We start from the raw sequence: 12,828 nt of genomic DNA on the forward strand, positions 1-12,828 counted from the left end.
GCAAATTCTCAGGACTTAAGTGTAAAATGGCACTCTAAGAAGCTTGGTAAGTACGGCCCCTGGACTACAGTATTCTAAGCAACTATGCAGCACAATGAATATGCCTGGATTGAGACTATGGAACATTTTGGATATGGGACAAATACTTTTGACAGCCTTGAAATGTCCTTTCCAGCTAAAAGATTCCTATTCCAAAAATTTGGCCACAATATGAATGATCGGTGGCTTCAATGTATGAACAGATGTGTGTGTGTGTGTGTGTGTGTGTGTGTGTGTGTGTGTGTGTGTGTGTGTGTGTGTGTGTGTGTGTGTGTGTGTGTGTGTGTGTGGGTTTTTTTTTTGGTTTTTTTTCTGAACAGCCATAAAACTTGTTTATTGGTACCAAAACATTGCTGTGTAGCAACAAGGCCTGAAGAGAACTCGCTAGTCTGTTTTTGGCTCCAAAAAACTGCAAATTTAACATCACACTACGAAGATTCCACACGTTACCCCCAGCCAAGGGTCAAGGTAGCTCTCACACCGACACACACACACTACACGCCCCCGACTCACTACACACAAGCATGGATGCTGACTTGCATGTGCAGGTACGCAACGGCGCAAAACCCCTGTTGTGCTTGTAAAAAAAAAAAAAAAAAAAAATCCGCACTGCTCTCAGAAATTCCACCAACACATCCCACCCCATGTGGTCGCACACATACTGTACATGTGCGCCCACGCAATTAATGTGAGCTCACATCCATCCCCCCCCTCCCCCCCCCCGCTCTCCATTACAAATAGCTGAGGATTGCATCCCCTCCCTGTGGCCTTGCCCGATGTTGTTTTTACATGTCTTGTTGTGTTTCAAGCTCTCACCCTCATGCAAGTCGTAAAAAAATTGCCCGTCGCCAGCGTTTGTCCCAGCAGGAGGCATGGAATCGCACGAGCATGGTGCATTCCAAACCCCACTTGGATTAGGAGTGAGGCGAGATCCTCCGATTATCACTTCTGCGGCAGTGAGAAACACAGCAATCCTGGCGCTGAAATCCAAGTAAGATGAAATAACTCAAATAAGGGTGATATTTGCTTTTTTTCTGTCTGATAAGATCATTCTTCTCACTAAGCAGATTTTATGTTAGAGTGTTTTACTTGTTTTAAGTGTTTTGGTCCTAAATGATGTCAGTAAGATATTACAGCTTGTTGCTGAGATTTGATGAGCTATATTGAGTAAAACATGCTTGAAACTAGAATATCAACTGTTGTGTCATCAACACTCACAAGTAGAAAACTACTTTTTTAAAGTAATCATTTCTTACTTCAAGCATGAAAAAAAAAATCATGATGCCGAGCGCATATCATTATGTCAAGATAATGGCACTAGCATTTACTTATTTAAGAATAATTTTCAACATATTGAGCAAAAAGGTATTTTTTTCTACCAAGAAAAGTGCACTTGTTATTAGTGAGAATATACTCTTTTTAAGGTATTTTTGGGTTCATTGAGGTTAGCTAATTTTTAGAGATGTCCGATAATATCGGCCTGCCGATATTATCAGCCAATATATGCGTTAAAATGTAATATCGGAAATTATCGGTATCGTTTTTTTTATTATCGGTATCGGGTTTTTTTTTTTGGTTTTTTTTGGTTTTGTTTTTTTTAATAAATCAACATAAAAAACACAAGATACACTTACAATTAGTGGACCAACCCAAAAAACCTCCCTCCTCATTCACACAAAAGGGTTGTTTCTTTCTGTTATTAATATTCTGCTTCCTACATTATATATCAATATATATCAATACAGTCTGCAAGGGATACAGTCCGTAAGCACACATGATTGTGCGTGCTGCTGCTCCACTAATAGTACTAACCTTTAACAGTTAATTTTACTCATTTTCATTCATTACTAGTTTCTATGTAACTGTTTTTATATTGTTTTACTTTCTTTTTTATTCAAGAAAATGTTTTTAATTTATTCATCTTATTTTACTATTTTTTTTAAAAAGTACCTTATCTTCACCATACCTGGTTGTCCAAATTAGGCATAATAATGTGTTAATTCCACAACTGCATATATCGGTAGATATTGGTATCGGTTGATATCGGTATCGGTAATTAAAGAGTTGGACAATATCAGAATATCGGATATCAGCAAAAAGCCATTATCGGACATCCCTACTAATTGTACTTGTTTTGGAAAGTCTTGACAAGCCCAATTTTCTTCAGATCATTTTGCTTAGTTCAAGTAAAACACCCCTAATTTTTGGATTAGTGCTTTCTTGTTTTTGAACACTGACTTTTTGCAGTGCAGAATGCTGGACGACAGCAAAGACTTACTGCGGAGCAAAGACGGCGTCCACAATGTACATCCGAACATGACATGACAATCAACAATGTCCCCACAAAGAAGGGTAAAAACACCTGAAATATTCTTGATGTCAAGATAATGGCACTAGCATTTACTTATTTAAGAATATTTTTCAACATATTCCGATTGTAGCTGAGATAAGCAATGGATGGATGGATGAGCAAAAAGGTCTCTTTTTTTTTCCTACCAAGAAAAGTGCACTTGTTATTAGTGAGAATATACTTTTTTTAAGGTATTTTTGGGTTCATTGAGGTTAGCTAATTTTACTTGTTTTGGAAAGTCTTGACAAGCCCAATTTTCTTGTTCTATTGGCAGATAATTTTGCTTAGTTCAAGTAAAATACCCCTCATTTTTGTATTTTTTTACTTTCGTTTTTGAACATTAACTTTTTGCAGTGCACAAATGTACACTTTCAGAGTGGAATGGTTCACAAACTCCACGGTTCGGTTGAGTGGAGTTTTTTTTGTTCTTGTTAACGCCCCAGAATACCATATATCCCAATAACCCATCATTACTAATTGACAGTTGTGGTTCTTACACAAATATCTTATAAAATAAAACTTGAAAATGACCCTTGAATTAGCGTACCGTATTTTCCGGACTATAAGGCGCACTTGAAATACTTTAAAAAAAATCAAAACTCGACAGTGCGCCTTATAACCTGGTGCGCCTAATCCACCATCACTGTTTAGTTCTCCAAAAATATAGATTGTTAAATTTAGCTAACATTCAAAGATTAGCATCAATACGAATGGCCCATCGAATCCTAAATAACACTGCGCCAGCGCCACTTAAGCACTTTGTCCAGTTTACGTCTGCTGTGACAACTAGAAACACACGAGCCTCCACCAGGGGGCAGTGTAGCGTACCCAGATGTAAAACATCTTTTCCACAATTAGCCGTTTCGTAAAAAGTGATAAAGGAATGGAAGGACCTCACAACAAACTTGAAAAGTCTAACAGATGACTCTTCATTCACAATTAAAGTTAAAAAGTGGCTTTGGAGCGATCAAAGCTGCTCACACGGCCAATAAGGTGGCCACTATGATTGACACATCAACTTAATGTGTATTATATTTATCCATGAGAGCATTTTTGTTGTAAATTGTGAGGTGTGTCTGATAAAATCATGCTTGTTTTTACAAATAATGACAGATGTGAACCCGAGCATGTATTGTCTTTGTGTGATGATGTAAATGAGGTGTGCTTGTAATGTATATTAAGTATGTGTCCATGAAAGGGCATTTTATGACTTTTCTTAATTTGATTACATGCTATAGTATGATTTTATTGTCATAATTGTATTGCATGATTTTTGTATCCCATTAATTTAGGTAGCCAGGGACTGCAGATGGAAATGAGCTATTTAGCTATAATCTGGTACAGAACATATCTGTCTTTGAGTTTAATGTTTCTGTGCATTGTCCCTTCAAATAACGACTAAACTAAACTAAACTAATGTACGGAATAATTCTTGTTCTGCGCAGTTGGGAGAGTGGCCGTGCCAGCAACCTGAGGGTTCCTGGTTCAATCCCCACCTTCTACCAACCTCGTCACGTCCGTTGTGTCCTTGGGCAGGACACTTCACCCTTGCTCCTGATGGGTCCTGGTTAGCGCCTTGCATGGCAGCTCCCACCATCAGTGTGTGAATGTGTGTGTGAATGGGTGAATGTGGAAATAGTGTCAAAGCGCTTTGAGTACATTGAAGGTAGAAAAGTGCTATACAAGTATAACCCATTTACCATTTAACCCATTTACATTGTATCGTATGCATGTTGGAAATAAACTGAAACTGAACTGAACTGAACCAACATTAGTATGAATATGAAGCATTGAATGCATTGGTAATCCAACGCTGGCATTGTAGAAATGTAGAAATGTACGAACATCAGGCATGAGGTTAGCGTGAGGCAGCACAGATTTCCACGTCATCCCCCACGACCCTCGGAAGTGTGTTTACCTAACCAGTACTATTTTCTTATTTCTGCTCGCGCAGTGAGTCCCGTTGAGTGACACCTTGTTCATTTCACTGTGTCAAGCTTGCCTTGGAGTACGTTTTGGAGTTCCTGATGGGTTATTGCTTGCCTAAATAAAGAGCCTCTTCCTCGAGCAAAGCTTAAATGCCTCTGACAATCCCTTGTTGACTCAAAGACGCCACAATGTCATAGAAACGGCGAGGAAAATAAGGAGAAATAACTCAAATTAGAGCAGGTTTGGCAGGGCCGGCCCGTGGCATAGGCCGTATAGGCAAATGCTAAGGGCGCCGTCCATCAGGGGGCGCCACGCCAGTGCCACAAATGTTGGAGAAGAAAAGAAAAAAAAAAAGTTGGTACTATTATTTCTAAATACAAAAAATAATCACACGTTAATTAAAATGCAAAGTAAAGCCTATTTAATAGAAATATTATTTGTTACAACATTACCCCCCCGCACACTGCGCCCCCTCCCTTCCCGTATCATGACTCTTTTTTGGACGTCACCACATCAAAAAATCAACACAAGATGTCAAAACGGCCAAAACTGTCAGGTGCCCAGGGAAGAAAAAATAGAAAAGAAGAGGAGGAGAAACGAGAAAAAGACAGAGGTAGCAGGTAGGTAACGTTAGCCTACATGAAATTATTTGTCTGTTACAGAATGTGATAGTAACCTGGCTTTTTAGCATTAAGCTAATGTTACATGATTCGGCAAGTTCTAATCAATAAATAGCTAGTTCTGTTTTAACGTCGGGTTAATATTGTGGAGGGGGCTAAATTGTTATGGAAAATAATAATGTAACGTTAGGTAATTACTAGGGATGTCCGATAATGGCTTTTTGCCGATATCCGATATGCCGATATTGTCCAACTCTTTAATTACCGATACCGATATCAACCGATACCGATATCAACCGATATATACAGTCGTGGAATTAACACATTATTATGCCTAATTTGGACAACCAGATATGGTGAAGATAAGGTCCTTTTTAAAAAAAAATGAATCAAATAAAATAAGATACATAAATTAAAAACATTTTCTTGAATAAAAAAGAAAGTAAAACAATATAAAAACAGTTACATAGAAACTAGTAATTAATGAAAATGTGTAAAATTAACTGTTAAAGGTTAGTATTATTAGTGGAGCAGCAGCACGCACAATCATGTGTGCTTACGGACTGTATCCCTTGCAGACTGTATTGATATATATTGATATATAATGTAGGAACCAGAATATTAATAACAGAACAACCCTTTTGTGTGAATGAGTGTAAATGGGGGGAGGGAGGTTTTTTGGGTTGGTGCACTAATTGTAAGTGTATCTTGTGTTTTTTATGTGGATTTAATAAAAAATAAAAAATAAAAAATAAAAAAAACGATACTGATAATAAAAAAAACGATACAGATAATTTCCGATATTACATTTTAACGCATTTATCGGCCGATAATATCGGCAGACCGATATTATCGGACATCTCTAGTAATTACAGTACTCCCACCTTACATTCCTCAGGGACATTTGTATTAGATCTTTTAAGCAGGTGTTTTTTGTTGACATTGTTATTGCCTTCTGGTTAGCTAATGTTTGCCCTGCAGGTAATAGTCACTTTTCCACCCCTTTATATATTAGGTATAGTTGTAAGCCTAGTTGTTAAAGTGCACATCATTAATGTTAATTAAGCAATATCACATGAGAGGGAATGCTGTTTTTTAATTTGAGCACTGCTGTGATTCGGTTAAAGATAATCATAACATAACATTCTCATATAATATGTTAATTTGCTTTCTTTAAGTAAAAAAAAAGGTCAAAGACAAAGCTATTCGGTTTCTTGTGAGTATATACACTTCACCTCCGACGTGGGGGGGCGCCACCTAAAATCTTGCCTAGGGCGCCAGATTGGTTAGGGCCAGGCCTGAGGTTTGGGCAATTATTGAGAGAAAAAAATGTGTCTGGAGGCCGGTACATCTATTTTTTAGGAACACTAATACAAAACCTCACAATAATGTCTGGTTGAATGCTAAAAACGTTATGACAGACCGCCCTAAAAACGGAATGGAATTTACCATTTTTTACTGAATGAGACACCCAGAATGTACATGAAAAAAAACAATGTGGGTGTGGAGGTCTTGCTCCTCCGGGTTCTCTGGACCACCAATGACGGACATGACAGCCGTGTTCATCTTTGCGAACAAGGATTTATTCTGTAATAAGTTTTGCTTTTCAGCCATGTTAAAGTTTCTGTCGCTCGTTCTCCACCATCAACAACCTCCTCTCCTTCCCGACTGCTGCCTTTAACAGAGCGACAGGTGATCAGACAAACACTCACAGCTGTGTCATCTACGCACCTGTCACTAATCTCGAAGCCGATCCTGACACACCCCGCTTCGCTGCAGGTCCGCAGGCCACGCCCCCCCCCACCCCACCCCCTCTCCCCACAGTGGGATTAACTATGAACGATAAAACACTGAATATTGACAACATATTAACGTCACACCCCCTCTCGATTGACATATTTTACAATCAAGCGAAACGCAACAAAAATGCGACAAACAGCGAAATATGAACGCAAAGGGTAAAAAAAAAAAAAAAACACCTACAATCTGATACATCTGATACATCACTAAGCTTTAGAACTTTGTGGTAAAAATCTCCTTATGCGTCTGTCCCTGACACCCACATTTCAGGCTCTGGAAACACTCTGTGGAAACGCTCCCCACCGACATTATCGGCCGATAAATGCGTTAAAATGTAATATCGGAAATTATCGGTATCGTTTTTTTTATTATCGATATCGTGTTTTTTTTTGTTTTTTTATTAAATCAACCCCAAAAAACCTCCCTCCCCCATTTACACTCATTCACACAAAAGGGTTGTTTCTTTCTGTTATTAATATTCTGCTTCCTACATTATATATCAATATATATCAATACAGTCTGCAAGGGATACAGTCCATAAGCACACATGATTGTGTGTGCTGCTGCTCCACTAATAGTACTAACCTTTAACAGTTAATTTTACAAATTTTCATTCATTACTAGTTTCTATGTAACTGTTTTTATATTGTTTTACTTTCTTTTTTATTCAAGAAAATGTTTTTAATTTATTTATCTTATTTCATTTTATAAATTTTATTTTAAAAGTACCTTATCTTCACCATACCTGGTTGTCCAAATTAGGCATAATAATTAGAGATGTCCGATATATGCGTTAAAATGTAATATCGTAAATTATCGGTATCGTTTTTTTTATTATCGGTATCGGGGTTTTTTTTTGTGTTTTTTTTTTAATTAAATCCACATAAAAAACACAAGATACACTTACAATTAGTGCACCAACCCAAAAAAACCTCCCTCCCTAATTCACACTCATTCACACAAAAGGGTTGTTTCCTTCAATCAATCATCAATCAATGTTTATTTATATAGCCCTAAATCACAAGTGTCTCAAAGGGCTGTACAAGCCACAACGACATCCTCGGTACAGAGCCCACATACGGGCAAGGAAAAACTCACCCCAGTGGGACGTCGGTGAATGACTATGAGAAACCTTGGAGAGGACCGCATATGTGGGTAACCCCCCCCCTCTAGGGGAGACCGAAAGCAACGGATGTCGAGTGGGTCTGACATAACATTGTGAAAGTCCAGTCCACAGTGGATCCAACACATCAGCGGGAGTCCAGTCCACAGCGGGGCCAACAGGAAACCATCCCGAGCGGAGACGGGTCAGCAGCGCAGAGATGTCCCCAACCGATGCACAGGCTAGTGGTCCACCCGGGGTCCCGGCTCTGGACAGCCAGCACTTCATCCATGGCCACCGGACCTATGCGACTCCCCCTCGCAAGGGACAGGGGAGAAGAGGAGAGAAGAAAAGAAACGGCAGATCAACTGGTCTAAAAAAGGGGGGGTCTATTTAAAGGCTAGATTATACAAATGAGTTTTAAGATGGGACTTAAATGCTTCTACTGAGGTAGCATCTCTAACTGTTACCGGGAGGGCATTCCAGAGTACTGGAGCCTGAATAGAAAACGCTCTATAGCCCGCAGACTTTTTTTTGGCTCTGGGAATCACTAATAAGCCGGAGTTCTTTGAACGCAGATTTCTTGTCGGGACATATGGTACAATACAATCGGCGAGATAGGCTGGAGCTAAACCGTGTAATATTTTATACGTAAGTAGTAAAACCTTAAAGTCGCATCTTAAGTGCACAGGAAGCCAGTGCAAGTGAGCCAGTATAGGCGTAATATGATCAAACTTTCTTGTTTTTGTCAAAAGCCTTGCAGCCGCATTTTGTACCAACTGTAATCTTTTAATGCTAGACATAGGGAGGCCCGAAAATAATACGTTACAGTAATCGAGACGAGACGTAACGAACGCATGAATAATGATCTCAGCGTCGCTAGTGGACAAGATGGAACGAATTTTAGCGATATTACGGAGATGAAAGAAGGCCGTTTTAGTAACACTCTTAATGTGTGACTCAAACGAGAGAGTTGGGTGGAAGATAATACCCAGATTCTTTACCGAGTCTCCTTGTTTAATTGTTTGGTTGTCAAATGTTAAGGTGGTATTATTAAATAGATGTTGGTGTCTAGCAGGACCGATAATCAGCATTTCCGTTTTCTTAGCGTTGAGTTGCAAAAAAGTTAGCGGACATCCATTGTTTAATTTCATTAAGACACGCCTCCAGCTGACTACAGTCCGGCGTGTTGGTCAGCTTTAGGGGCATGTAGAGTTGAGTGTCATCAGCATAACAGTGAAAGCTAACACCGTACTTGCGTATGATGTCACCCAGCGGCAGCATGTAAATACTAAAGAGTGCAGGGCCAAGAACCGAACCCTGGGGAACTCCACACGTTACCTTGACATAGTCCGAGGTCACATTGTTATGGGAGACACACTGCATCCTGTCAGTAAGATAAGAGTTAAACCAAGACAAGGCTAAGTCTGACATACCAATACGTGTTTTGATACGCTCTAATAAAATATTATGATCGACGGTATCGAAAGCGGCGCTAAGATCAAGAAGCAGCAACATAGATGACGCATCAGAATCCATCGTTAGCAATAGATCATTAGTCATTTTTGCGAGGGCTGTCTCCGTAGAGTGATTTGCCCTGAAACCGGATTGAAAAGGTTCACAGAGATTGTTAGTCACTAAGTGTTCATTTAGCTGCTGTGCAACAGTTTTTTCGAGAATTTTGGAAATAAACGGAAGGTGGGAGACCGGTCGGTAGTTTACCATGAGGTCAGGATCGAGGTTAGGTCTTTTGAGCAGAGGATGAATAACCGCTTTTTTGAATGCTAGGGGAACAGTGCCGGAGGAAAGTGATAAGTTTATAATATTTAACACTGATGGACCTAATAATACAAACAGTTCCTTGATAAGTTTCCCAGGAAGTGGGTCAAGTAAACATGTTGTTTGTTTTATCCCACTTACACGCTGTAATAATTCCTTCTGTTATTAATATTCTGCTTCCTACATTATATATCAATATATATCAATACAGTCTGCAAGGGATACAGTCCGTAAGCACACATGATTGTGCGTGCTGCTGCTCCACTAATAGTACTAACCTTTAACAGTTAATTTTACTAATTTTCATTAAGTACTAGTTTCTATGTAACTGTTTTTATATTGTTTTACTTTCTTTTTTTTCAAGAAAATGTTTTTAATTTATTTATCTTATTTCATTTTATGAATTTTATTTTAAAAGTACCTTATCTTCACCATACCTGGTTGTCCAAATTAGGCATAATAATTAGAGCTGTCCGATATATGCGTTAAAATGTAATATCGGAAATTATCGGTATCGGTTTTTTTATTATCGGTATCGGGGGTTTTTTTGTTTTGTTTTTAATTAAATCCACATAAAAAACACAAGATACACTTACAATTAGTGCACCAACCCAAAAAACCTCTCTCCCCCCATTTCTTTCTGTTATCAATATTCTGGTTCCTACATTATATATCAATATATATCAATACAGTCTGCAAGGGATACAGTCCGTAAGCACACATGATTGTGCGTGCTGCTGCTCCACTAATAGTACTAACCTTTAACAGTTAATTTTACTCATTTTCATTAATTACTAGTTTCTATGTAACTGTTTTTATATTGTTTTACTTTCTTTTTTATTCAAGAAAATGTTTTTAATTTATTTATCTTATTTCATTTTATTAATTTTTTTTAAAAAGTACCTTATCTTCACCATACCTGGTTGTCCAAATTAGGCATAATAATGTGTTAATTCCGCAACTGTATATATCGGTTGATATCGGTATCGGTTGATATCGATATCGGTAATTAAGGAGTTGGACAATATCGGAATATCGGCAAAAAGTCATTATCGGACATCCCTACTAATTAGATTACCATAGTAACTAGTTGTGGAGGGGGGCGTGGTCGGCGCGCCTCCTGCGGGAAGGGCGTGTGTATGGACCGGCTTCGAAGCAGCGAGGTACAGCACGGTGGAGAGGGAGTGCCTCGCCATCCCGTGGGCGGTCGGGGCCCTCCGGTATTACCTGCTGGGGCGCTCCCGCAGCCTCTGCTCGGACCACACACCCCTCCAGTGGCCCCTGCTGATAAAGGAGACAGGTGATTAGATAACCCGCCTCAGCTGGGCAATCCACTTCGAAGCCGGTCCATACACACGCCCTTCTCGCAGGAGGCGCGCTGACCACGCCCCCCTCCACAACTAGTATATCATGCAAAAGCGCAGATTCCAACCATTGAAATACTTTGTATAGTTCAAGACTTCCGGTAATTAAAAAACATCACTGCACATCATAATGGCAGCTACAGTTTCGACCTTAAAGATCTAAAAATGTTGGAAATGTCCTGCGGGCCAGATTGAAAAGCTTAACGGGCCACAAGGCCAGGCCTTAATTTGCCCAGGTCTGTCTTAGAGTGACTTGAGAGAGTGAATTTTAACATCTTGTGGAATTTCACAACCTCAGTTAGCATGCATTGTGGCTCGCATTTCTGTTTACGTCCAGCCTCCTTGCACTGAACCTCAATGCCTGGCTTTTTTTTGCTCACAGTCCATTGGACGGTGTATATGACAATCACCATAGGAGCGCTAATAGCCTTTTTTTCCAGAGACACTGCAGCTGCAAATCTGGGGCCGTACTTATCAAGCTTCTTAGAATGACTCCTAAGAAGTCTGCTAAGAGTTGACTTAAGAGTAAATAAATTCTTCGCTGAAAGCTGCACTTAAAAGTTAGTTATCAAGCGTCTTACTCACACTTTCAGCGAAGTGTAGGACTGAATCTTAAGTGTCACACTCAGAGCTGAATTACGACATTACTATGTGCCGTAAACGCAATTTTAGGTGACGTCATTTCTGTGTCCATAGAAATGACCAATCACGGAAGGGAATCCGTTGTCTAAGAATAAAGAAATATCTTGGAAATATTTAAGTGGACAATGGGAGTGTATATTTTGACAATAAACTACAAAATAATACAAAACAAACTAGTCCCCGCCGGCACTCACGCTACCGCTCCCTCTCTTCTCTCGCCCACACACTCACTGACGTCACTCACCTCACACATACGCTACTCTCATAAAATGTTCTTTCCAATTCATTAATTAGGCAACTAATTTGAAACTGGTGTGGGTGGCTCTATATATACTAGCCCACTGCAGACACATGCAGAAATCAACAAGGAACCGAAAAGTATTAAATCTGTGACAAAAATAATATCCGCTCTGTCTAAACGATACCGTTTGATCAGCTGCTCGTCATCAAAAAAAACAAAACATCCTTCCGTTCCCTGAACGTTGGCGCACGTCTCTCTCGCCTCAGTGCCACCCCCTGCTGGCAACTCCTAACCACTTAAGACACCTCTGAAGGTCTCTTAAATATCGTGGAGAGTAGGAGTGATTCTTAGACTTAAGAACGTTGATAAAAAGCTTTTATTCTTAAGTTTGAGAGTAGGACTAAATTTCGCAAATTCTCAGGACTTAAGTGTAAAATGGCACTCTAAGAAGCTTGATAAGTACGGCCCCTGGCATTTATTCATCTGGGACTTTTATACAGAATTTAGCAAAGCAGCGTACTGGGATGCAGTACATCAGGGGTTCTTAAACTTTTTGACCTCAGGGCCCAAATTTTCCACTTTTTCCACTTCAGAGATTTAATACTCTTGCTCTTTAAAACGTATTCAATAATTAAAGGCCTACTGAAATAAAAATGTTTTATTTAAACGGGGATAGCAGATCCATTCTATGTGTCATACTTGATCATTTCGCGATATTGCCATATTTTTGCTGAAAGGATTTAGTATAGAACATCGACGATAAAGTTCGCAACTTTTGGTTGCTGATAAAAAAAAGCCTTACCTGTACCGGAAGTAGCGTGACGTCACCTGGGGAAGGACTCCTCACATTTCCCCATTGTTTACAATGCAGCGAGAGAGATTCGGACCGAGAAAGCGACGATTACCCCATTAATTTGAGCCAGGATGAAAGATTCGTGGATGAGGAAAGTGAGAGTGAAGGA

General features: G+C 39.5%; 1 long non-coding RNA gene across 1 annotated transcript; it reads left to right on the forward strand.

The window, feature by feature from the left end:
- Window positions 1-823: 823 nt before the first annotated feature.
- Window positions 824-4,452, forward strand: LOC133660782 (uncharacterized). The gene is made up of 3 exons (XR_009827888.1): window positions 824-1,030; window positions 2,287-2,391; window positions 3,835-4,452. It is a non-coding gene; the product is annotated as an uncharacterized LOC133660782 (long non-coding RNA).
- Window positions 4,453-12,828: the final 8,376 nt, after the last annotated feature.

Source organism: Entelurus aequoreus, linkage group LG11, assembly GCF_033978785.1.
Source record: "Entelurus aequoreus isolate RoL-2023_Sb linkage group LG11, RoL_Eaeq_v1.1, whole genome shotgun sequence".
In the NCBI taxonomy this organism is placed as follows: Eukaryota; Metazoa; Chordata; class Actinopteri; order Syngnathiformes; family Syngnathidae; genus Entelurus; species Entelurus aequoreus.